At 42.4% G+C, this 27,950-nt stretch overlaps 1 long non-coding RNA gene across 1 annotated transcript; it reads right to left on the reverse strand.

The window, feature by feature from the left end:
- Window positions 1-995: 995 nt before the first annotated feature.
- On the reverse strand, window positions 996-27,928 carry LOC307179288. Its single transcript, XR_013825358.1, has 3 exons — window positions 27,795-27,928; window positions 23,741-23,805; window positions 996-1,109 (listed from the first exon to the last, which is right to left on the reverse strand). It is a non-coding gene; the product is annotated as an uncharacterized lncRNA (long non-coding RNA).
- Between the last annotated feature and the right edge of the window lie 22 nt (window positions 27,929-27,950).

A 27,950-nucleotide genomic window follows, 5' to 3' on the forward strand; every position in this document is an offset into this window, starting at 1 on the left:
TGTCCCCTGCATCGGCAGGCGGACTCTCAACCACTGCGCCACCAGGGAAGCCCTCTGCTACTGTTTTTATCTGGAACTTAAGAATGGGTAAACGAAGTGCGTATGGATGCCAAGATGACAAAGGTGGAGTGTGTTACATTTTTTTCAGCTTGGCGGCCTCTATTTCTCCATCAGCAATAGCCACCAAAATTACAAAAGTATATCCCTTATGACACGGTGATCCCACTTTGGTATTTTTTTCTACAGGTATTCACACCAGTGTACATATGTGAAAATGTATCTCTTGAAGGGGGTTCATTGTAGCATTGTTTGCAGTAGCAAGGGACAAGAAACCATCTAAAGTTTGTCAAAAGTTAAATAAGATATGGTAAGTTCATATAGTAGAGTACTATGCAGCTGTAATAAAGAATGAAAATGACAAAACTCTGTGTGTATTTATATGGAAAGATATCTAAGACACTGATAGGTAAAAAGGGCAAGATACAGAACTATAGGTAGAATATGGTCTCTTGTATAGCAAGGAAGAAAAATAAAATATATATTTTTATGTATGCATAAATATTCTCTAGAAGGGTATAGAAGAAACCAATGGTTGAGGGGGAATTGAGGCAGAAACAGAGCAGATGGGAGTAAGGATGGAAAGAAATTTTATATACTTTTTTAAAAAAATGTGAACATACTTCTATTTAAAAATTAAACATGCACAAAAATTAATTATGCATTGTTTTAAGAAAAGCAAGTATTATTACAATGATAATGACATTAGTTTAAAAATGTAGTTGCATCTAAATTTATTCTTCTTACTTAAAATTCATTTAACTTATGGAGAAAAAGAGCCACACTGATTTGGCCAGCTCTCATCCCTCAAACTTTAATTTTAGCCATTTTCAAAACTGCAGAAAATTTGAAATAATAGCATGTTAAACAGCCATATGGCCTTCTTCTAGATTCACTACTTGTTAATATTTTGCCATATTTGCTTTGCTTTATCAGTCTCTCTATACAGATGTACACAAGCAATTCACACTTTTTTTTTTTGGCTAAATTACCTGAGAATTAGTTGTAGACATCATGACACTTTAATCCTTATGTATTTCAACATGTAGCTCCTAGAACAAAGACACAAAAACACAAGTTATGGCCATCAAGAAATTTACTATTAACTAATAAATAGCCCATGTTTAAATTTCCCAGATTGCCCCAATTGTGCCGTTTATACTCATTTTTTCTTATCCGAGATCCAGCCAACGATCACACATGGCATTTAGTTGTTTTGTCTCTTGACTCTCTTTTAATCCAGAACAGTTCCCCAAATCTCTCTTGGCCTTTCTTGACACTGACATTTTTGAAGAATCCAGGCCTGTTGTTTTGCAGGAAGTCTTTAAATTTGGATTTGGATTCCTCATGACTAGACTCAATTAAACATCTTTGGCAACGATTATCACAAGTGATGTTATGCCCTTCATCAGAAGACTTATGGGATCAGCTGGTCCCATCATTGGTGATAAAGTCTGATCACTTAGTTAAGGTGGCATCTACCAGATTTCTCTGTTGTAATGACCCTTTTTCCCCTTTGTAATTAATAAGCCTTCAGGGGTGATACTTTGAGACTGTGTGACTCTCCTGTTGCAACAACATATTACTCAATGGTTTAGCATCCATTGATAAGTTTTATCTGAATCAATTATAAAGTTTGTTGCAAAAAGTGATTTTCTAGTTTTACCATTTCTTCTACATTTATTAAGTGCCACTCTTTTCTATAGGGTAGGGTATGAGGGGCAGTATTATTTGCCTCAAACTATTTTTTATTAAATATGTTATAATCCATTACTGTCATCATTCGTTATTATGCTCAAATTGTCTCAGGTTTGCCCAGTGCTGACATCTCCAAGTTAGCTCCTGTGTCCTTTTGCTACGTTCCCATAAATTTTGGAGCATGTCCTTGCATTTGGGAACAAGATATTCCAGTCTCAGTTTGCACATTTTCTGCTCCAGACCTGAAATTCACTATTTTCCAAGAAGCTTTGTTTCCTTTTAGTAGGGAATGGTATTTAGAGACCACAGTCCGGGTGCCAGGGGTTTTCACTGCTTCTGGTCTCTTTTTACCTACTCGCTCTGGTAAAGAGCTGGTCTTCGTTGTTTAATCAGCTCTCATTCATTTCTCTACCCCACCCTCATTTTCTTTTCCCCCTTCTTTGGCATCAAATCCTTGGCAAAATGTTGGAAGCTCTGAAGATTAGAAAATGTGGACCTAGACGGTACAACATTTGAAGGGAGACGACATCTTCATTTCTTTCCCAGCGTGTCCCCTCAAGCTGAAACAGGTTATAACTGAACTATGTTAAGGATTATCTATGAAGAAAGGAGCAGGCAGCAGTTCTCCATTCACATCTTTTTCTGCTTGAGGGTAAAGAACTGGAAGAATTTCATCTAATACAAATATGATTTGAATTTTAAAAGTCTGTGTCTAATTACTACTTATGACTATGGTAAAAATTGATTTTATATACTGTAATTGTGTGATTTGAATATGTAATCAAAAATGCAAAGCTTGATGCCTTTGATTTTTATTTCCATAACCAATGCTTCTCAGTTCACATATTTCAGTGGTTTCTGGGTTGAAACACCTTTTTCTAATTAGCAATCAAGACGTGCACAGTAGTTCAAGACCTCCTCAGGGTTTGAACCACCTGCATAATGCATTTTATTCCATATCATGATTATGCTTGGCTCTTCGCTGAACTGGTCATTACCTTGGCCACAGAAAGACATCCCACAGGGAGTCTGTTCTTGAATTCTTAAGTGGCCTAAGATTTGCATCACCCTGGCAGGTAAAAGGGTCAAATTTAACCATCAACTAGCAAACATTTTCAGAAGACAAAAAAGTAAGTTACAGTTTGCAATGACTGGAGCTGTACCCTAATGTTTTAATAAAAATATTTTTATACACAAAGAACATGTGTTCTCTGAGGACACCACAGAAATCACCACATGATTCTACAAGACCAAGGACAAGCCATGAGGTCCCTGGCCTGTGAAAACCAACTGGTCACCCCAACACCTCTCTTCAAGGTCAACCTTTGTCGTGCTGTATATCAGCATTCATAAGATATATGGGCAGCCACCAAAAACTCAAAGCAATGCTCCACCAAAAATGGGAAACCGCTGGTTCACTGGGAAGCCTAATGGTGACTACGACTTAAACTGCTTCTGTGCCTTAAGCATTTCAGGAGCAACCCTTCCCTCAGGTCAAAGGAAACTGTGCCCAGGCTTCAAGTCAGCTCTGTAAGCCCAGACCCCCACCCCAGTCCAGAGGCTCCCCCTACCCCAACCCCTCCCCACAGCTCTCTTCATGTCTGGCACTCTCTTTGGTTCACAACTGTTTGCCACTTCCTGTGTTTTGCCTTATATTTTTGCTATATTACTTTCGTCTCCCCACGTCAATTATGTAGTCCGTCACCAACGAAGAAGCACATAATACTCTCTTCAATATCTCTACGGCATTCTCTGAAAATAAGCACTCTTGTTTCCGTGGTTGTGATCATTGTTAAGGGTGTGAAATACAGAAAGCTCGTGTTTGGGTTTTGCATGCACCTAGGGAAAAAAAACTCTAGGGTTTTTCCCCCCTGAAGTCAACTATGGTTACAACGAAAACTATCATTTCTTTATTTCAGTTCCTCCTCACCCACCCAACAGAATGCCCCCCAACTCTGCCTGCCGTAAGAATCCTGTAGGAGAGTGCCAGGATACACTAGACACATAGAGACAACAATAGAGTGGACACAGGACATTTGAGAAATATAAACCAATAAATCTATCAATTTCTGTATTTTTCTAAACAGAAAAAACACTGTCATTTCAAATGTCCATGGTACCTGTAAAATAGTAATTATATACCAAGCTACAAATAAAACCTAAATCAATCCCCCCAAATAACAGGGCACATACTCTCACCACCACCAAAAAAAAAAAAAAAAAAAAAAAAGATGGCTGAAACCAAAAAATGAATAAATAAAATCTAATGACTTGTAAACTGAAATTCGTTCTCCTGGTCAAATTGAAAATAAACAAAAGTCACCATCTTATAAATAAAGGACAGTAAGAGCAACATATGTCAAAATTTGTCAGGTGGGGACATAGTTACACTCAGAAAAAAATGCTGTCTACCCTGAAGGATAAAGCCACGATATTTTATACCTCCTTCCATTATGAGGTAGAGTTTGTTTACACAGCCCTTGGACCTGGGTCATCCTCTGACTTACTTTGGGTAGTAGAATGTGTGAGAGTGATTTTGTGTGAATTCCTAAGCACGGCAATTTCAATTTTTTCTCTCTTGGAATGCTGCCTCCATACTGCCACTTAAGGAAACTTCTAGCCCACTGAGGATGAGAGACCATGTGCAGGAGAACCCAGGGGCCAGCACTAACTGCTGGACACCTAAGTGGCGTCTCCTGGACCTTCCAGCCCAGCTGACCCGCCCCCATAACTGATCCCAAGTGAGATGAGCAGAGTAACCCCAGACAACCTAAAAAAACCATAAGATACAATAAAGTGTTGACATTTTGAGCCATAAATTTTAGGGTGATTTGTTATGCAGCCATAGATAGTAAATGATAACTTACTGTTTATCATAAATCATGGAATTTTGAACTCATCATAAATAAATGAAGCAATTCTAGTGGACTATGCTGTTTTGGCCAGTAACCCAAGTTGGTCCAATCAGTGAATCCCAGCACTTTTCTGGACACTTCCCTGGCACTTGGCTCCAGCTGGGGGCAAGTAGGCTGCAGCAGGTCCAGCCTTCCAAAGTTCATCACAGAGAACCAGCCTCTCCTTCGGCATAAGTCTCACCTTTCCTCCTTGGCTCCAGGTGGGTCCCTGTGGCCAGTAGATTAAGACCTGCTGATTTGCTCAACCCTGAACGCTCGGTGCCCCTGGAGTTGAGAGTGGAGTTCTTAGCACACGAAATGTGCTCAGTACTCATCAAGTATTATTATCTATATTGTTATTATTACCTGGAAAATACATTGCTGGTTTTCTAGGAAACAAAGAGGCACTCTTCAACTTGTCCCTGACTTTCACCCCCTCTGGGGACTGGGACACAGGACTTATGCCAAAAGGTGTGGAGTGGGGGGTTGGGGGGGTCATCATTCCTGCTAAAATAATGATTTTATTTATTTTAGCAGATTTTTTTTTTTTTTTTTTTGGTTTAACCCATCTTCCCCCACCCCCCTGTGGTGGTAAGAGTATGTGCCCTGAGTTTAGAGCAAGCAGCAAAGAAACATTTATCTTTTGAAAGTATGTTTATGTCGCTGTCAAGCAGTCCAATAATACTGTCTCCCTCCAGGCTTTCTCCCTGCCGGGATCTCCTTACAGACAAGCCTGCACCCCAGATGCCTGTGGGCCCTTCAAGAACTCTGCAGCCTCCTAGAGCAGGAAGATGCCAGATGCTCCCTGCTTGGGGCAGGGCGACCAGGGTTCGAGGGGGCCGGCTCTGTTCTGACTCTCCCGCCCAGTCTCTGCTTGCCCGATCACCGCAGGAGAAGCCTCGAGAAGACCGGAGGGAGGCCTGCCTCTGAGGGCAACCCAGAAACAAGGGTTTGGCCAGAGGAAAGTTAACTCCAACGTTACAGAGCGACCCTTCGACGTTTCTGTGCGTAGCGGTCCCCAGCCTCTCCTCCCCATCACCGCGGAGAACCGTGGCTGACGCACCCAGGACCGAATCGGGGTGGCGCCCTCAGAGCCCGACCCCCGAGCTTGGTGAGCTGGGGCTCCCGCTGCGGGGAGGGACATTGGCAGAACCCCCTGACTCCCCACGCGGCGTCGGGGAGGACCCATGGTGGAAAACAGCGCGTCACCAGTGGTGTTTTGATTCCAGCCACAGAGCGGGCGTTAGCTGTGGCTCTTTTCCGCGGCCTCGGTCAGCCACTGAACACTTCTGGTTTAACCACTCCGGGGAGTGGAAGGTGTTGCCGAAAACCCAGTGTGGTTTCTACAGCGCCAGCGTCTCTGTCGCAAAATTAATCCCATAAGTGGCTGGTAAAGGGCACGTTTCCCAGGTAAGTGGCGCCGGCGCGTGCGGTGACCGCGCAACGAGAGGGCGCCCTCTCACTTCCAGTCCCCGCGCTGCAGCCCATCCCCACCGCCTCGGACACCTGGCCAGCGGTCTCAGCCCCTCCCCTCTTCCAAAGCTTGCCAGGGTCCTAGACTGTGGCAAGGAGACTGCCCAAATGCGCTGGGCAGGGTCCAGGCAAGACCAGGCACTGGCTTGCCTGACCAGCGCAGCTGCCATGTGACTGCCGCGGCCGGGGATCCTCGCCACAGACGGAAACGGTGACCCCCAGTGGGTTCTGTAGCCTGGCACGTTCTGGGCTCTTCTGTCCAGTGCCCGAAAGGCAGGAGCGCTAAGGATCTGAGACCTCTCCTCTCATCCTGCCCTTGCTTCCCTACCCGAAGGGGCTGGCAAGAAAAGGGAAGACCAGAGAGGGGTCTCCAGGCAGAGGCAGGCAGTGGGAAAGACGGCGGGTGCAGGGGGCTGTAACCCTCGCACCCCACCCCCTCCCAAGCCTTGGCTGCCTAGCCCACCTCCTCCCTGCCTTGGGGCCCTGGAGAGAAGGGCAGGGGGAAGGGGAACCGCACCAGAGGTCACCACTGCAGGGTGACACCCTTCCAAACTGATAGTCCTTGATTTTCAAAAAAAATATAGAAGTAAGTTTATACACATTTCCAAAGTACACAACTTCTTTGGAGGCTTATTATACCCATGAAAATATAGGTTATAAACACAGTAACTCGGTAGCTCCCTGGTGGTCTAGCGATAAGGATTTGGCACCTTCACTACCATGGCCCAAGTTCAATCCCTGGTCTGGGGACTGACATCCCATGAGCCATTTGGCACAGCCAAAAAAGAAAAAAGAAAAAAAAAATAGAGTACCATTTGTTTCCAGTGAAGCAGGCCCAGAATCCCAGCTGAGTGTAAGCTGGCCTCGCCTACAGCTGTGCACCTGTAGGTGTCGTGCTGCTTGTACTGAATGTCAAAGACACCCCTTAGATCAGTCGGCAAGAAGAGGGCTTTCCATTTCTACCCCCGGCTACCGTTCACCTCGGCAGGAGCAACACTCTTGGGTAACTCGCCCTGATGGAATGGCAGCCTTGCAGGTCACTTCCAGTCAGCCTATCCCAGAGGTGACGACCAAATTAAGATGCTGGAATCACACCGTGTGTGTTGAAAAGAGAGCTTGGAGCAAAGGGAATGAGATGGGGCAGCTCAGCACACTTGGAATAGGGTGCAGAGGTAGTTGGAAGGACCTCGCTGCCTGAGTCCTGGATTAGGCAACGCTAACATGACCCACTTCACACAGTGGCATCAGCCTTCCCCACTGATGAGAACCAGAGTCGAGGATGAGCAAGCCAGTAGACGGTAGGTGCCTGGGGCATGCACACACTCGCTCTATCAAGAGCTACAAGGGCAAGGACGCCTGGCCTAGAACATGCATAGCTGGCCGACAAGCCTCTGAGCACCGTGCCTTTTACCTGCACATCTTGGGCAGGGGACTCGCGACGCCAGAATGAATGTCACCAATAAAGAAGGATGATGCTTCCAACACAAAGCACAGAAGATAATTGAACACGTGTTGCCTGACACCAAAGAGGGACTTTGCCCTTGAAAAGACAATTCGTGTGCATGGAAAAGCAATGCAATGCCTGGAACCACATTGTCTGGATCCAGGTCTCACTCTGGGACTGAATGAACCCTGTGTTTTGTGAGTGGATTGTTTAAAACTTTTTTTAAAAATTCATTTATTTTGGGCTGCATTGGGTCTTCATTGCTGTGCACAGGCTTTTCTCTAGTAGCATCAAGCAGGGTCTTCGTTGCAGTGTGTGGGCTTCTCATTGCAGTGGCTTCCCTTTGTTGCAGAGCATGGGCTCTAGGCACACGGGCTTCAGTAGTTGTGGCACATGGGCTCAGTAGTTGTGGCTCAAGGGCTCTAGAGTACACGTTCAGTAGTTGTGGCACATGGGATTAGTTGCTCCGCGGCATGTGGGATCTTCCCGGACCAGGGATCAAACCTGTGTCCCCTGCACTGGCAGGAGGATTCTTAACCACTGCACCACCAGGGAAGTCCAGGTGGATTATTTAAAGATGCCAGGTTTCTGCTGTGGGCTGTACCTGAACTAGAAGATGCATTTGAGTCAAAGAATTGAATAAGTGGAAGGAGTGGATTGTAAGGGATATTGCTGTATTGAGAATACTCAGGTTTTTTTTTTTCTATTAACTAATTTTATATTATTTTTTTAATCTTTTTTTTTTTTGCCACACTGCACGGCTTGTGGGACCTTAGTTCCCCAGCCAGGGATTGAACCCACACCCTCGGCAGTGACAGCATGGAGTCCTAACCACTGGACTTCCAGGGAATGCCCAAGAATACTCAGTTCTGGTGTATAGAATGAAAGACGCAATGAGTAGAGCAGTAGGAAAACTCCTAAAATGTGTCTGTAGATTAGGAACGTGTGAGATATGGGAGAGAAGAACAGAACCTATGTCTGGTGAGCATAGACGGAAAGGATGGAACAAATCAATGTTATCAGTTGGTGAACATTTGGGTGGTTTTCAGAACTCACTTTTTAAAAACGTGCAGAGACTTGAACAGACACTTCATTGAAGAAAATATACAAATGGTCCATAAGCACAATAAAAGGTACTCAATATCGTTAGTCATTAGGGAAATTCAAATTAAAGTCACAATGTGATACCTCTAAACATCTACTCAAATGGTTAAAATTTTAAAACACCAAGTGTTAGTGAGGCTATCAGCCAAATGGAGCTGTCACCATGCCACTGGGGATCATTAGAGAAATGCAAATCAAAACTACAATGAGGTACCCCCTCACACCAGTCAGAATAGCCATTATTAAAAAGTCTACGAATAATAAATGCTGGAGAGGGTGTGGAGAAAAGGGAACCCTCCTACACTGTTGGTGGGAATGTAAGTTGGTACAGCCACTATGGAAAACAGTATGGAGGTTCCTTAACAAACTAAAAATAGAGCTACCATATGACCCAACAATCCCACTCCTGGGCATATACCTGGAGAAAACCATAATTCAAAAAGATACATGCACACCAGTGTTCATTGCAGTATTATTTCTAATAGCCATGGAAGCAACCAAAATGTCCATCAACAGATGAATGGATAAAGATGTGGTATATATACACAGTGGAATATTACTCAGCCATAAAAAAGAATGAAATGCCTTTTGCAGCAACATGGATGAACCTAAAGATTATCATACTAAGTGAAGTAAGTCAGACAGAGAATGACAAATATCATATGATATTACTTATATGGGGAATCTAAAAAAAAGATACAAATGAAATTATTTTTAATATCTTTATTGAAGTATAATTGCTTTACAATGTTGTGTTAGTTTCTGCTGTACAACAAAGTGAAACAGCTGTATGTATACACATGTCCCCATATCCCCTCCCTCTTGAGCCTCCTTCCCAACCTCCCTATCCCACCCCCCCTTAGGTTGCCACAAAGCACCGAGTTGATCTCCCTGTGCTATGCAGCAGCTTCCCACTAGCCATCCATTTTATATTTGGTAGTGTATATATGACAATGCTACTCTCTCACTTCATCCCAGCTTCCCCTCCCCTCCCCCACAAGTGTCCTCAAGTCCGTTCTCTACATCTGCGTCTTTATTCCTGCCCTGCCACTAGATTCATCAGTACCATTTTTTTAGATTCCATATATGTGCGTTAGCGTACAGTATTTGTTTTTCTCTTTCTGACTTACTTCACTCTGTATGACAGACTCTAGGCTCGTCCATCTCATTACAAATAACTCAATTTTTTCCCTTTTTATGGCTGAGTAATATTCCATTGCATATATGTGCCACATCTTCTTTATCCATTCATCTGTTGATGGACATTTAGGTTGCTTCCATGTACTGCCTATTGTCAAATGAATGTATTTACAAAAGAGAAACAGACTCACAGACATAGAAAACAAATTTATGGTTACCAAAGGGGAAAGTGGGGGAGGGATTAATTAGGAATTTGGGATTAACAGATACACACTACTATATATATTGAATAAAATAGATAAATAACAAGGAACTACTGTATAGCTCAGGGAACTATATTCAATAGCTTGTATTAACTTATAATGGAAAGGAATCTGAAAAAGAATATATATAAGTAAATCACTTTGCTGTACATCTGGAACATTGTAAATCAATTATACTTTAATAAAAAGAAGTGAGTAGTGTGTATAGCTGTTACACTACAACTAGCACAAAAAATGAAGACAATATTCTTCTGGCATTCAAAACTATAATCTAACTCAGCAAAGAAGTTGTTTATGTCTTTAACAAACAAGTGATGTTCCAAAATATGTCTTGTTTCACTTTTGTCTTACTCCTTAAAGTAAATGAAACTAGCAACCGACAGGTCAGAACTACACTAGTTAATTGCAAACTTTGGTTGGCTACAGATACAAGACTCTGGAAAAATCAGTGAAAACATTTTGTGATAATCAGTTGACTGTATGGGATTTACGATAAAAAAATACATTTTATTATTACTTATAAATTAGTAATAAACATCCTTTATATCAGCAAAATTCATAATACTTTTAAAATAATACTTTTAATATGTTATTAATATGCTAAATAAATAGATGTTAAATATATAACTTTTTCCAGAGAGCCTGCTGTTAAATATTTACCAGTATATTACTGGGCACAAGGGAATACTTTGGATGATGGAAATTATCTATATATTGATTGGAGATATGGTTTCATGGTGTACACATTTGTCAAAACTCATTAAACCATATACTTAAAATGTGTGCATTTTATGCTATGCAAATTGTACCTCAATAAATTTGATTTTTAGAAAAACAATATAAAATTGAAGACTTTGACTGATAAGCTAATGAAGACCTCAGTGAATTCCATAGTGGCTGGGCCTTGAAGAAACATTTGGGGGTCATAGCACAGTTTGTTCAGTTTTTTTTTAACTTTAAGCCCAGAGAACACAAAAGTCAAGAACGTCCTCTGACCACCCCCGCCAGTCCCACGGCCTGCACACAGCTGCAACCCCGGGTCCTCCATCCTGAGCCAGTACACCTTTCTCTGTCATCCTCTGAAAATATCCAAGAACTCACTCATCTATTAAAATAACGTCTGAGATGAACTGCTTTGCAGTAATTATCAGCCAAGAGTAAAGGAAATGTGTTCTGCGCTTTTCAAAGCCTCTTTTTTCTGAGTCTTTGATGAATTCCCCTGGAGCAGCCTTTCAGTCCCAGCCCTTTGCACAGGAGGTGAGCAGGAATGACCCCATTCACATGGAGGCACATGTCGGCCACTGCACAGAGAGGAAAGCCAAGTCCAGAAGTTAGGAGGGAAAAATCATAGATCAGCATGCTCTGTCTTCACGAAGCTAAATGTTCACAGTGTTTGGAAACAGCCTGTCAGCCCACTGAAACTTTCATTTTTCGTCCAGATAGATATTGCAGTCCCATAACCCTCTGTCATACACGTATGTATGTATATGATCACATACATATATACATAAACATATATATGCTATATATCATATATGCAAGGTTTTATACCAAGATAAATTCTTGTTGTAAAAAAAAGACAAATTGATTTTTGCCTATTTGTGAATTAAAATCCTAGCATCAGTCTTCTCTTCAGCAGCCCTCGCGGAATAACTTGCTGTTTAATATCAGTTAATCCATCAGCAGGTATACATAGAATAGTGACTACATGTTTATGACGGCTTCCTGGAAAGATGGGCATTTATTGCTTTGTGTCTCTTTAATTGACCTGGGTAATCCCAGCTCACTGTTTCCATCATATTCCTCTTCTAGACCCAGCAGAGGAAGTATGTGCCTTGAAATCATCACTTTATTGCTATTAATACATACTAGCCAGGACTATTTTGTTTGATATATTTTAATAACCAGTTGATCTTTGGATTTTCACTCTGAAATGATTCTATCACAAAGAGAATCTTTTTTTTAATTAATTTATTTATTTTTGTCTGCGTTGGGTCTTCGTTGCTGCGTGCGTGCTCTCTCTAGTTGCGGCAAGCGGGGGGCTACTCTTGGTTGTGGTGCACGGGCTTCTCATTGCGGTGGCTTCTCTTGTTGCGGAGCACAGGCTCTAGGCACGTGGGCTCAGTAGTTGTGGCGCACAGGCTTAGTTGTTCCGCGGCATGTGGGATCTTCCCGGACCGGGGCTCGAACCCGTGTCCCCTGCATTGGCAGACGGATTCTTAACCACTGCACCACCAGGGAAGTCCACAAAGAGAATCTTTACATGTTTAATTAATAATAACTTAATTAATAAAGCTTATATTAATTGTAAACTTTGGTGATTTTACAAGAGTAGTTAATTGTAGTTAATGCACAATTATTTAAGGAATAAGGGATCAATTTCTCATGAATGAAATCATGTTGACACAACCCCAGGAGGAAACAGATGTGAGAGAGTCACAGAGAAGACAGTTCAGCCCCAGAAGTTACCCTGCTCTGTAGCATCCCACAGGAGAGATGTAGGGCCCCTAGCACAGAGTTTTGCTGCTCCTTACTATTCAAAATCAGTCCTTGGACATACCCGGCAGTCCAGTGGTTAAGACTCCAAGCTCCCAATGCAGGGGCCCGGGTTTGATCCATGGTCGGGAAACTAGAACCTGCATTCATGCCTCAACTAAGAGTTTGCATGCCTCAACTAAGAGTACGCATGCCACAACTAAAGATCCCACATGCCGCAACTAAGAGCCGGCATGGCCAAATAAATAAATAAATAAATTTTAAAAAAAGATGAAGAAAAGCAAAATGAGGACTGAATGTCCCCCAGAGCCTGGGTAGACGCAGCAGAGTGAAAGCCCCTCCCCCAAAGAACAACACACAGGAAGTCCTAGAGAGAAAAATCACTGTGACTGAGGAAAGGGAGCCCCTAACCCTGCTCCCCCGCATTCTCAGCAAACTCCCCAAACCCCGCTGATGTGTCTGCACCTGAAGGAAGCAGACTGAGGAGAAATGAGGCTGAGGGACTTTGGGGTAAGTGCACAGTAAGGCTGCCCTTTGGCAGAAGCTCCCACCAGGTCGGGGAGGGGCTGGCTGAGTGTCTTTTCTTTCTTCTCTTGAGAAAGGTTCAAGGGAGTCTTCTGGGCCTCCTATGGAACCGGTGCATTAGTTTGCTAGGGCTGCTGCAACAAGAGTACAGAAATTTATCCTCTCACAGTTCTGAAAGCTAGAAGTCTGAATTCAAGGTGTCAACAGGGTTGGTTTCTTCTGCGGCCTCTCTCCTTGGCTTGTAGGTGGTCATCGTCTCCGAGCGTCTCCACGTGGTCTCCCTCTGTGTGTATCTGTGTCCTAATCTCTTCTTACAAGGACATCATTCATATTGGATTGGGGCCCATCCTAATGACTTCATTCAACCTTAATCACCTCTTTAAAGGCCCCATCTCCAAATATAGTCACATTCTGAGGCACTGGGAGTTAGGATTTCAATATAGGAATTTCTGGAGGACACAACTCAGCTCATAACAGCCAGGGATATATCTGTGGAAGCTATGGAGGCAAGGGTGGGTCCTGGAAGGCTGACCAAGAGCAGCCCCAGGACAGAGGGACTGAGGAACTCTGTGTTCCTGAGGGCAGGCACTGCATCTTACCTGCCTTTATTTCCCAAATGCCGAGCACTAGGCTTGGCACTTAGTAGGGTTTCCAAAAAAATGCTTTTTGAATGAGGGGATGAATGAATGAATGAATGAATGAGCATGTTACTAGAAAAGGTATTCCCGTTCTCTGCACCTTTTTTACAAACGGGTGAGAATCTTTCTGGCTTTATTTAAGGACAGGTAAGGGCCCTCTTAATTTCTTCTGAGGTTGGTTCTCTTTGGACCAGGCAGGTGAGGGCTAGGACCAAACTTCATCTTGGCCCCCAACCATTCAGCATCCATCCTCTCTGCACCAAGTCCTCTCCACTCCCCGCCCCCCTCCCTCCCCTCAAGGAGCAGGGCTCAGAACTCAGAGAGCTCCAAAGACCCATGGGCATGTACACAGCCTAGGAGGAAAACATGTATCAGCACAAAGCTACAGAGAAAACAATGCAATGTCAGGATTAATACACTCGAGGAGACATAATACATCAACTAGTTTCCATGCCCATATTGTCATTTATTATTTATTTATACATTATCATGATGTGGGATAGGGGTGCATTTCCATTTTTTTGACATGTTTTGTAGTAGGGGATCCAAAAGAAGGCGGCTCTGGGGCCTGGGAAGCTCTTAGACTGGCCCTGTGCCTGTTAGCTTTCCAGCTAGGAGAAGGAGGTCCTAGTCAGGGTAACATGGTGGTACCCTCACCCTGTGGCATGGAGATCATCCTCAGAAAGAAGCTGGCCACAGAAGCTTGAGTGGAACTGCTTCTGAAGTCAGACTCCATGACGGGTTTTAGGTGAAAAACTGTTTTCTAAATGTTTCCTGTTGGTCCCCCTTTCCCACCAGGCATAGGTGACAGCTGTCATCATAAAGGATACAGGACCTGAGGCGTTTTTTTCCTCCTAAGAGTGGTTTCAGAACTTGGTCAGTTGCTTTGGGAGGGAAATGAGGCAAAAGGCGAACATGTTTCTTTTTCCCAGAAAGAGCACAGTGTGAGGAACAATGATGGTGTGGCTTAGCTCCAAGAGTAACCCTTGTGGGTTGTGACATCTGACATTGTGCCTTTAACAGTGAGCTGGAAAGGATTTTGAAAAAATGCCATTCTGTGCACTGTGGGCAACTGCACGTACAGTAGGTCTGCTCTGAGCAGAGAAGCATCAATATCTATTACTTAGAAACAGATGAGAAGGCGAATCAGCAGCTGCTAGACCATCAGATGAACTGCGCTCTGTTGTGTTTCAAGCCTAACTTTCCTTCTGCCTCTTACATCTCGTAATTGTCAGTGAGCTCCGTGGTACCCTTCCATGACATAACTGATCAACTGCAGGATCATGGCTAATAAACTGATACAAAAGAGCTTATTAAGACATACTTTTAAGTGTGAGATAATATGTGATTCAACACGCGGCACAAACAGCTCAGAAGCCCAAGCTCGCCGCCAAGCTTACTGTGGCTTTCTCCCAGGGAATCACGGCATATGGTACCATAATAGAGCAGGAATTTACAGCAACGGAGATGTATGAGGGAGATTAAAGCTTCATCTGTAAGGACATACTGCGTGGCAAAAAACACCGTTATTGTATTTCCTGCTTTGTATTCTAATGAGAAACTTAATCCCTTTCGGTAGAGTGTGGGCTCCCTCTGCTGCTGGCAGGACATATCAGGACTCTATGCACTAAGGGATCCCTGGGCACCTGAGCAGAGCAGGTGGCCTGTCCTGGGAGGAGAAAGATGGGGCTGAACATTCAAAGGGACAGACTTGTTCTGTAGGCTCTGCCTCTGTGTGACACTGGGACTATCTGTGCCCCTAGTGCAAGTGATGGAAAACACAACGATGACCTGTCCACATCACCTGTGTCCATCCTGAAACAGGTCACAGAAGTGATGCTGAGAGGCAGCCCTCCCCGCTGAGTGGCGACCCTCCCCTCCCTCCCTCTCCTTTCCCTTCTCCTTCTTCTTTTCTCTCTCTCTCTCTCTCTCTCTTTACCTTCCACACAGCCACTGCCAGAAGCTCCTCCAGTTCTCTTTCAGACCCCTCCCAACAGTTTTGCTACTGCTCTGGGTTCTGCCTCGTCCTAGCACGGCCAGCACCTGACTCATGTGGTACCGAGGAGACTGCATCACCCAGAAGGTTTAACACCTTCCGCCCATCAGTAACCAACTCGTCTCAAGACACCTGGTCACACCCCTCTCTCAGCCTCCCACCACCGGTCCAACTTCAAGAGTTGCTTCGTCTCGGCAACAGGATGTTTTAATGTAGTATCCACCCCAAGAGCAGAAACATTTTAGTGCCATAACTTTGATGTGTCCCTTTTGGCCAAATCTAAATAAATAAATAGACCATTAAACTCCAGCTGTTTCTGCTACCAAGATAGGTATGGGAAGAGGATACGGCTTGGGGGTGGGGTGGGGGGGTCATACACCATACTCTTTGAAACTAGGACCACACTTGCTCCTCTCAGAACCATCAACCATCCTAAGCAAAGCAGCTCATTCTCCGATAATCTGGTTATTCGTGTGGTATCTCAAATTCTCTGATTTCTCTCTTTAAGTTCTAACGGCCATAATACTGTACTTTCAGTTAGTCAATAGAGATGCACGTCTGTGTGTCTGCAGACTTCCTGGTGATACTAGCAATCTTTTACCAGGTACACATTAGCTACTGGGTGAGAGGGGTGCGGGCATACTGCTAGATCTCTGGGTTACATATGCTGATATATGATCACCTATTCTCACCTGCAGCCTGCAGAGAAAAACGTTCAATTACATTTCAGATGGCGTCCTCGGGCATACACATATATATTTCATATCGCTAATTTCAACACTCATAGCATTTATTCATTTGTTCATTTAACTCAGAAGCCTCCGCAGTCATCCAGATGAGAGGAGCTTGCCTGGCCAAGGCAGGTGGTAGAAGAGGAGGCGGGGAGGAGCCGGGCCCTGGAGAGGTTTTGAAGACAGACAACAGGATACTCGGGTGAGTTGGATGTGGCGTGAGACAGAAAGCAGGGCGTCAAGGTGACTCCAAGATCTCTGGTGCGCAGTTACGAGGGTGCCTGTTTTTCAATCTGGTTGCAAGGTGGTGCTATTTACTGAGATGGCAAACGATGGAGGGAGACAGGTTCTGAAGGAGAGGTCAGGATTTGTTCGGGGCATGATGCATTTCAGATGCCTGGTCGGCATCCTTGTGACGATGTGGGGTGGGCGGGTGGATGTTCTGCGTTGGGTTCCAAGGGAGGGTGGGCTGGAGACAGAACCTGAAATTCACCAGTGGATAGATGGCACTGGATGAGATTGCCAGGGGGTGAGTATAAAAAGCCTGGGGCAGAGTCCTGGGGTAACTTGCAGATAAAGTCCGGAGGAGGGGCGAGCCCCATCCTACAAAGGAAAAGCGAGAGGAAAACCAGGAGATCACGGGGCAAGTATCTCAAGGAGGAGCGAGAGAGCAACGTTGCTGCTGATGGATTGAAATTATCTCAGTAACCCTGAACAAGGCAGCTTCAGAAAATCCTAATCGGAACGGTTCAAGAGAAAGTGAGCCATGAAGAAGTGGAGATAGCAAACAGAAACTACTTTTTTCAGTTTTGCTATAAAGGAGAGGAGAAAAATAGGGCTATGGTAGAAGGTAAATTTTATATTATGTCTATTTCATCACAATTAAAAACATGTTTATTTTTAACTGTGATAAAATAGACATAATATAAAATTTACCATCTTAACCATTTTTAAACGCCCAGTTCAGCCGTGTTAAGCACATTCACATTGTCGTGCAACCAATCTCCAGAATTTATCTTGCCAAACTTGAACCCTGTACCCATGACATAACTCTCCATTCCCTTCTCCTCCCAGACCCTGGAAACCACCATCCTACCTTCTATCTCTATGAATTTGACTACTCTGGTATATTAATCTGCTAAGGTTGCCATAACAAATTACCACAGGCTGGGTGGCTTAAAAAACAGAAATTTATTTTTTCACAGTCCTGAAGCCTACAAGTCCAAGTTCAAGTACTGATAGTTTTGGTTTCTCCTGAGGTCTCTCTCCTTGGCTTGGAGATGGCCATCTTCTCACTGTGTCCTCACATGGCCTTTTCTCTGTGTGCATGCATCCCTGGTCTCTTCTTATAAAGACACTAGCGATATTGGGCCCCACCCATAATTACCTCTTTAAAGAACCTGTCTCCAAATGCAGCCACATTGGGAGTTAGGGCGCCAACATATGAATTTAGGGTGGACACAATTCAGTCCACAGCATCTAAGTGCTTCATATAAGTAAAATCATACAGTACATGCCTTTTTGTAACTGGCCTATTTCACTTAGCATAACAACTTCAAGGTTCATCCATGTTGTAGTACCTGTTCCAATTTCCTTCCTTTTCAAGGCTGAATATATTCCGTTGTATGTCTATACCACATTTTGTTTATCCATTCATTCATCAGTGGGTGAATGGGTTGCTTCCACCTTATGGCTATCGTGAATAATGATGCTACGAACATGGGTGTGCAAATCTCTCTTCAAGACCCTGATTTCAATTCCTTTGAGTATATACCCAAAAATGTATTACTAGATCATATGGTAATTCTATGTTTAATTTTTTGAGGAACCAACATACTACTTTCCATAGCAACTGCACCATTTTACATTCCCAGCAACAGTGAACAAAGGTTCCAATTTTTCCACAATCTCCTCAACACTTGCTATTTTCTGTGGTTTTGATAGTAGTCATCCTAATGGCTGTGAGGTGGTATCTCACTGTGGTTTTGTTTTTTTTAATTGAAGTATAGTTGATTTACAATGTTGCATTAGTTTCAGGTGTACATCAAAGTGATAGATATATATATTATATATATATATGATATATACACATACTTTTTCAGATCCTTTTCCATTATAGGTTATTATAAGATATTGAATATAGTTCCCTGTCACTGTGGTTTTGACTTGCATTTCCTAGTAATTAGTGATGTTGAGCACCTTTTCGTGTGCTTGTTGACCATTTGTGTATCTTCTTTGCAGAAATGTCTATTCAAGTCCTTTGCCCATTTTGAATTGGGTTGTTTGTTTCATTGTTGAATTGTAGGAGTTCTCTATATTCTAGACATCAACCCCTTATCAGATATATCATTTGCAAATATTTTCTCTCATTCTGTAGGTTGCCTTTTCATTGTGTTGATAGTGTCCTGAAAGTTTTAATTTTGATGAAGTCCAATATATCTATTTTTACTTTTGTTGCCTATGCTTTTGGTGTCATATCCAGGAAATCATCAGCAAATTCAATATCACTTTTAAAAAATTAAAAATTAAAAAAAATTTTAAAATTATAAAAAGCACTTTGAGATCCTAAGAGAGTACAGAAGACATGTGGCAATGGAACAAGAATTTAAAAGTCCCATTAGGGGACTTCCCTGGTGGCGCAGTGGTTAAGAATCTGCCTGCCGGGCTTCCCTGGTGGCGCAGTGGTTGAGAGTCCGCCTGCCGATGCAGGGGACACGGGTTCATGCCCCGGTCCGGGAAGATCCCACATGCCGCGGAGCGGCTAGGCCCGTGAGCCATGGCCACTGAGCCTGCGCGTCCGGATCCTGTGCTCCTCAACGGGAGAGGCCACAACACTGAGAGGCCCGCGTACCGCAAAAAAAAAAAAAAAAAAAAAAAAAGAATCTGCCTGCCAATGCAGGGGACATGGGTTCGAGCCCTGGTCCAGGAAGATCCCACATGCTGTGGAGCCACTAAGCCTGTGCACCACAACTACTGAGCCCAAGTGCCACAACTACTGAAGCCCACGTGCCGAGCCAGTGCTCTGCAACAAGAGAAGCCACTGCTATGAGAAGGTCGCGCACTGCAACGAAGAGTAGCCCCCACTCACCACAACTAGAGAAAGCCGTGAGTAGCAATGAAGACCCAACACAGCCAAAAATAAATACATTAATTAATTAATTTTAAAATAAATAAATAAAATAAAAGTCCTATTAATTGAGACAAAGGGTATTTAAACAAAATAGAAAATGCATATCTACTATGAACTCTTACAAGGTAAATATGAGTGCAAAACTGTTATAAAAACAAGGAGAAATCTATAGAAACACAATAGTATGGTAAGAACTTTAAATAATTCTTTAGTCTTTGATAGATCTGGTATATAAAAAAATTAACAGGTATATAGAAGATATAAATAGCTTCATGTTGTGTATGTGTCAAACTTGTCTACAACCAACAAAGGGTACACCTTTCCCAATCCCATAAAGCATTTTAAAAAATCCGTCACAAATAATGCAATGAAAAACTCTCAGGAATTTTATACAAGCCTACATTCTCTGATTCCAGTGCAATTTTTTTTTAATTCAAGTGTTAAAAGTTTTTAGAATTCAAACACTTGAAATTTTACAGTCTTCTGGTGGTTCATTGTACTGTTCAACAGACATTTCCAGCTTTCCATTTTCTAGGCACAGGGTAGGATTGTACTTCTTCACCCCCTTTGATGTTAAGAATAGTCAAATGATTTTCTTTGGCCAATGAAATATGAAGAGAAATGATGGGTATCATTTCTGGGTGGAAACTTAAAGGGACAGTGCATGATTCACTAGGTTATCTCTGCCATGGCAACTGGTAACAGCAAGATGGCAGCTGCTCTGTTAGCTTGGGTCTCAGAGTGGGGAGACCTGGAGCAAAGCCACCAGCCAACCTCGGTGAGCAAGAAATAAACTTTTGCTATTTTAAGCCATTAATATTTTGAGAGTTTTGTTATACAGCATAGCCTAGCCCATCCTGACTGATACAAGCCTCCTAAATAACTTCTCAGCTAAAAAGATCAAAACTGCAAGTTGGAGACAAGAAAATAAGTGCTATTTTCAAAATGATGGGCTGGCCACTCAGTTTTTCTCTTCTTCCCCCTAAGACCCTACAAAAATGATAGTAAAGGACTAAAATGGGAATAAATCCACAATGACAATGAGAACAAGAAGTTGTCCATCAGCGGAAGAAAGTTTAAAAAGAAATTGTGAGACTGTGTCAAGCTGATAGAGAAGTAATGACAGATGACACACCGCAGAGGAGGTTGCCGATCTTCCCTACAGAATTCCAGAGAGGCATAAGACAGAGTACGCAAGTGAGACCGGGCCAAAAACACTGGGATTACTCCAAAGGCTCTGTCTTAAACAGTCCAGTCCTTAGCTCCTCCCCTCGTTCAGAATGCAGGGCCTCCAGAAAGATCAACTCTCCAAGTGAAACACCTGAGAGTTCTTCCATTAAATAACAAAGAAGAAAAGGGAGGAGGAGGAAGAGGAGGAGAAAGAAGGAAGAAGGAAGGAGAGAAGGAAGGGAGGGAGGGAGGGAGGAAGAAGGAGGGAAGGGAGGGAAAGAAAGAGAGACAGAAATTTGTATTCATTTGCTAAGGGCTGCCTTAAAAAAGTACCACAAACAGGAAAAAAACAACCTCAAAGGAAAGAGAACTAATTCAGGAAATAGAAGAGAATTAAAATTTTTTTCTAATTATAATCATAACTATATTCAGGAAGTTATTGCATTCAAAATCATAAACAAGATACTAAGTAAACGGCACAATCAGAGAACAAGAAAGGGCTCTTACAGAATGAAAATATCATGCTGAAATAAATTGAAGGCCCAGAAGATAAAACAGAAGAAATCTTCCAGAAAGCAGAGCAAAAAGACCATGAGATGGGAGACATGAAAGAAATGAGACTCAGAAGACCTTTCCAGGAGGCCCAGTTTTACAGGCATTCCAAATAAAGAAAGATAGAAATCAGAGGGGAAACATTATCAAATGAGCAATACAACAATATCTCCAAAAGGTTAAAGTTATATGTTTTCAGATTGAAAGTACCTACAGAGCAAACAGCACAAGGTCTTTTAAAAGACCCATGTGTCTGCAAAATTTTAGAACACTGGGAAAAAAAGAAAATACTCTAAAAGCTTCCACAAGGAAAAAAATACCACTTATGAAGGAACAAAATTCAGATTTTTTATCACCAACACCAAATGTTAGAAAACAGATGACATACCTTCAAAGAGATTGACTACTAAACACAACTGAATCATGGATTGACAAGAAAACAAACAGCTGTGGAGAAGTTTATTTGAACAATTAGAGAGAGACAAAAGTGGGTTGTATATCAGTTAGATGATATTATTTTATTTACATTACTTTATTGAGTGCAATAACGGTAGTGTAGTTATGCATGAGAATGTCTTTGTTCTTAGGATATATATACTTGGGGTGAAGTGACATGATATCTGAAAGTTACATTAAATGGTTCAGAAAAACTGTGCATGTGTATGTGCATTTGTGTGTGTGTGTGTGTGTGTGTGTGTGTATGCATGTACACCACGTGTGTGTAGACAGAAAGATATACCAAATATGGCAAAATCTTAATGATTAGTGGATCTATGTGAAGGACATATAGGTGTTCTTTTCACTATTCCTTGCATTTTTTTATAGATTTGATATTTTTCAAAATGAAAAGTAAGGAATTTAAGAAATCTAACTGATACACAACAAAGCTGTAAGGGAAAATAGCAAATAATTTTTAAATTTCTTAATTTAAAATAATTCAGAGGGAAAATTCTTTTTTCTAGAAGTTTGTAATTAACCAAAGAATTAAAGTATAAGATTAAATATTCAGACATGCAAGAACATAGAAATTTTACCTACTAGCTCTTTTTCTTAGAAAACTTCTTGAAGGTGTGCTTCAAAAAGATGAGGGGTTAAACCAGGAAAGAAAACAGGGAGTCCAAAACACAGGATACAACCTAAAACAGCAACAAAGGGAAATCCACAATGACAGGAATGCAACAGGCCTAGAGAGGAACCTGTCCAGATTAAAGAGCGAGGAGGAAGACAGGTATCTGATAAGAAAAGTGGAGCTGTCAGAATACATGATATGATGGAGAGTTTAGAAATGTTCAGTTTTCTTTGATAAAGAAAAACAAGGCACCCCAATTTCATTGCAGCATTATACACAAGAGCCAGGTCATGGAAACAACCTGAGTGTCCATCAGTGGATGAATGGATAAAGAAAATGAGGCATATGTATACAACAGAGTATCAGGCAGCCATAAAAAAGAAGGAAATCCTGCCATTTGCGACAACATGGATGGACCTAGAGGGTATTATGCTCCGCGAAATAAGTCAGACAGGGAAAGACAAATACCATATGATTTCACTTATATGTGGAATCTAAAACAAAACAAGTGAACTGAAAAGCAGTTATAGATAAAACCGAAACAGAGTCACAGATACAGAGAACAAACAAGTGGTTGCCAGAGGAGAGCTGGGGTGGAGACAGGAGTGAAATGGGTTGAGGGAGATCAAGAGGTACAAACTTCCAGGTACAAAATAAATGAGTCCCAGGACAAAATGTACTGCATAGGGCATATCGTCCATAATAATGTAATATCTTTGTACGGTGGCAGACGGTAACTAGACTTATCATGGTGATCATTTTGTAAAGTATAGAAATGTTGAATCGCTATGTTGTGCACCAGGCACCAACGTAGTGCTGTGGGTCAATTATACTTCAAACAAACAAACCCGTAGAAAAAGAGATCAGATTTGTGGTTACCAGAGGCAGGGGGAAGGGGGTTTGAGGGGAGGAGGAATTGGATGAAGGTGGTCAGAAGTTAGAGACTGCCAGTTATAAGGTAAAGAAGTCCTAGGGATGTAATGTACAACATGATTCATATAATTATATTATACTTTGCTTTATGTTACGTATGTAAATCGTTAAGAGAGTAAATCCTGAGTTCTCATCACAAGGAAAAAATATATTTTCTTTTATTCCTTTTTCTTTTTTTTGTATCTATAGGAGATGATGGATGTTCTAAACTTACTGTGGTAATCATTTCACGATATATCTAAGTCAAATCATTATGCTGTTCACCTTAAACTTATACAGGGCTGTAGGTCAATTATATCTCAATGAAAAGGAAGGAAAGAAAGACTGAATTATGATTACAGATTGGAATATGAATAAGATGTAGCACAGATAATAAGAAGCACAGATAATAGAAGCTGAGAATGTAGAAAAAAGGATGCAAACTTACTGGAAGGTTAGAGATGCTGGCATCTTCATCTTTTAAAGCTGGGAGTCAAGAGACACTGTCTATACCTGATGAAATAAGAAAGAGAAGGTGTAAGTGTGTTGCTTAAACAATATACAACTTTGGAACTGAAAATAGTAATATGTGTATTAGGAAACTAAGGAAGAAAAGTAGGAGTTGTGGAGTGTGTCAAATCCCTATCCATCAGGGGATTAGAAAATGTCTAAACTATATAAATGAAGACATCATAGCATAGGTATGTTATTTAAATACATAGCTTCTTGGGGCTTCCCTGGTGGCACAGCGGTTTAGAATCCACCTGCCAATGCAGGGGACACGAGTTCAAGCCCTGGTCTGGGAAGATCCCACATGCCACGGAGCAAATAAGCCACCCGTGTGCCACAACTACTGAGCCCACATGCCACAACTACTGAAGCCTGTGCGCCTAGAGCCCGTGCTCCTCAACAAGAGAAGCCACCACAATGAGAAGCCTGCACACCGCAACGAAGAGTAGCCCCTGCTCGACGCAACTAGAGAAAGCCGTGCGCAGCAACAAAGACCCAACGCAGCCAAAAATAAATAAATAAAAATTTTAAAAATAAATAAGTAGCCTCTTAACTCATTTCCTGATGCTGCATTTGCCTTCTCCTCACACACGCAGTTTACAGTCCACCCTCAATGGCTCTCTTGTAGTTCCTTAAACATTTCAGGCAGGCTCCTACTTCAGGGTCCTTCTGTTCCTTCTGCCTGGAATTCTCTTCCATATGATGTCTCTGTGACTCTCTGTCTCTCTTCCTTCAGGTCTTTTTTCAAAAGTCACCATCTCAGTGAACACTTCCCTGATCCACCGCTCTCTATCCCCACTACCTGACTTTTTTTCCTCTGTATAACTTGACTTATCACATCTAATATACATATTCTGTCCTTTATTTCTATATTTATACTATATCTCCACTCCACCAGTACTATGTAGGGGGGGATGCAGTGATGCTTCCCTGTTTTTATTCACCTCTATATACACTGGTACCTAAAACAGTTGCTTAGGCACATAGAAGGCAGGCACTCAATACATAGTTAATAAAAGACTAAATGAAGGAATAACTACAGAGCAAGCTGGAGGTAAAGTTTTACCTTTGGGAACTAAGACTGGTTGGGTAGGAGTGGGCCAGGAATAGCTGCTTTTCCTCACGTACAACTGACTTTTTTTAACCATATTATTTTGACCAGGGTTTAAAGAAATTATTATTACCTTTACAAAATAGGAAAATGTTTTAAGATATTGTGAAAGAAAAAAAAATAAGACAATTGAAAACACTATACACACACACACAAACCTGTACTCACAAGTAAATTCATTCCTTAAATATTTTCATTATTAAACAAGAAAGAATAAAAACAAACAAATAGAATATTCATCTGAAGGAACCAGAAAGAAATTAACAGTGGAAATATGAAAAGGAGGTAGAAATAAATAAAGAAGAAAGTAATCAGTACTGATAAATTTCAGTTCCTTGGGGAAAAAAGAAAAACAGCAACATATTAAAATAGCTGGAAAGCATAATCAAGGAACACAAAGAAACAATAGCCCAAATAAACAATCAAGTCAACAATTCCTAAAAGGGATATGACCACAGATACAGATGTGATAGCCAGATGTTTCTAAAATGTGAAACCCTGAATGAAATGAATGGTTCTCTAGCAATTAAAATTATCTTGAGAAGAAACAGAAAACCTGAACAGGCTGATGAAGAAACCCAAATGGTCTGACAGAGAGTCCTTTCATATCTGCCCTAAAATAGTCACACAGCTACATAAAGAATTTATCTTTGTTTTGTGACTTATTTTTTAAACCTTTAAATATTTAATCTATTGGGAATGTATTTTTTATTTAAGGAATGAGGTGAGAAGCCCCGTCTCTGCTTATCTGGTTTCCTTCCCTCTTCATGGGTGTGTGCCACTCAGGCATCATCAGCCCAGGTAGGGCTGCATCTTCCCCTGTGAGTGGAAGTCACGTGACCCATCACATGGCCCATTGTACAGCCTGTCCACAAAGGGTCTCAAAACGTGACACCCGGAAATAGAAGTCGACTCCAGACTGCCATTTTTATCATCTCTCCCCGCAAAATCTTGCCTGTTTACATATTAGAGAAAAAGCATCCTTAATGTTTAAGAATGTTAAATTCAAAACACATGGATTCTCTATACCCAAGAATTGAAAGAGATATTTATACATCAATGTTCATAGCAGCATTATTCAGGACAGCCAAAAAGAGAAAACAACCCGGGGCTGCCCTGGTGGCGCAGTGGTTAACAAACTGCCCGCCAATGCAGGGGACACGGGTTCAAGCCCTGGCCTGGGAAGATCCCACATGCTGTGGAGCAACTAAGCCCGTGTGCCACAACTACTGAGCCTGCGCTCTAGATCCCGCGAGCCACAACTACTGAGCCTGTGTGCCACAACTATTGAAGCCCACGCGCCTAGAGCCTGTGCTCTGTGACAAGAGAAGCCACCGCAATGCAAAGCCCGCACACTGCAGTGAAGAGTAGTCCCTGCACCCCACAACTAGAGAAAGCCCGTGCGCAGCAATAAAGACCCAAAGCAGCCAAAAATAAATAAAAAAATAAAAATAAATTAATATTTTTTTAAAAAAGAGGAAAAAACCCAAGTGATGAATGGATAAACAAAATGTGGTTATATATATTATATATTATATATATATTTTATATATATATATATGAGAGAGAAATGTTATTAAATAGGAAAGAAATTCTGACACACGCAACAGTATGTGAGACAGGCTGGGACCTGGGACCCTTCGCTGCAGTGCTTGCACCAGGACAAACCTCTCCTCAAGCAACAAAATACAAAGAAGCTATAGGGACTAAAAATAACTGTGCACATGTGCATTTGGGGCAAATTCTGGACAAGGTACAAAGAGACGAAAAAACCCAACTGCCACTTCTGAAGAGCTGGGTGCAAAAACAGGGTGTCGGGAGCATAAGCAGGGTGCTGTGCATGCCTCCTGCAGTCAACACCACCAAAGGGGTGGGCAAAACACCGAAGTCTCCCCTCTGGCCCGACCCCTGGACACACCGCTACCCTCACCCCATATTAGGAACAAGCTCATCAGCCCCAGGGAGTGAACAAGGGAACCTGTTACTTGTTCTTGCTCCCGGCTGCTGCAGCAGGGGCCCCAATAAAGCCTTGCCTGAATTTCTTGTCTAGCCTCTGATCAATTTCTATTGATTGGGGAAGGCCAAGAACCCTGGTCGGTGTCACACGGATGAATCTTGAAGACATTATGCTAAATGAAGTAGGCTAGTCACAAAAGGACAAACGTTGTATGATTCCACTTGTATAGGTACCTATAACAGGCAAATTCAGAGACACAAAGAATGGTTCAAGGGCTGGTGGGAAGGGGGGATAGGGCACAGTTTTAGTTTTACAAGATGAAAAGAGTCCTAGAGATTGCACAAGGTGAACGCATTTAAAACTACTTAACTGTGAACTTAAAATGGTTAAAGTGGTAAATTTTATATTTTGTCACAACTGAAAAGTCAGCACATGCATGACACAGGGTTAGGGAGCTGACATTCCGGCCAACACACACCACCAGGGAATTCACCCCAGGACAGCGTGTGTGTGTGTGTGTGTGTGTGTGTGTGCGCGCGCGCGCGCGCGCGCCCCAGGACAGCGTGTGTGTGTGTGTGTGTGTGTGTGTGTGTGTGTGTGTGTTCACACCACATCCCACAGCCCCCAAGCCAACCTCTGAGGAAAGGCCCATCTGATTCCGACTCTCAGCCTCCAAGTTTGTTTTAACTTGGCTTCGTAACGGCAGGATGACCAGAGTCTCTGTTTGCTCCAGCCCCACCCCCAACCCACTTTATGGGTACAATTTAATATTTCTGAACAAATTTTAAAATTGTGCAACTATCACCACCATCCAGTTTTAGAACATTTCCATCACTCCGCTTAGCGTTTCTAAGCGCCCGGATCCTCATATGTAAATGAAGACAACATGAGCCCAGCACATTACAGGCCACCAACAAATTTTACCTAGCATTATACTTGTTGAGGATGGCCTGTTTCCAGGTTACTATCTTTTCCCACACGCAGCCAGATCTTTGCCCGGCTGGCGGCCGCGCGCGCAGAGCACAGATTTGCAGCGGGGAGGTGGAACCGAAGTCCGGAAGGCTCCGCGCGGCGGTTCTT

Source organism: Stenella coeruleoalba, assembly GCF_951394435.1.
Source record: "Stenella coeruleoalba genome assembly, chromosome: 20".
Classification (NCBI taxonomy): Eukaryota; Metazoa; Chordata; class Mammalia; order Artiodactyla; family Delphinidae; genus Stenella; species Stenella coeruleoalba.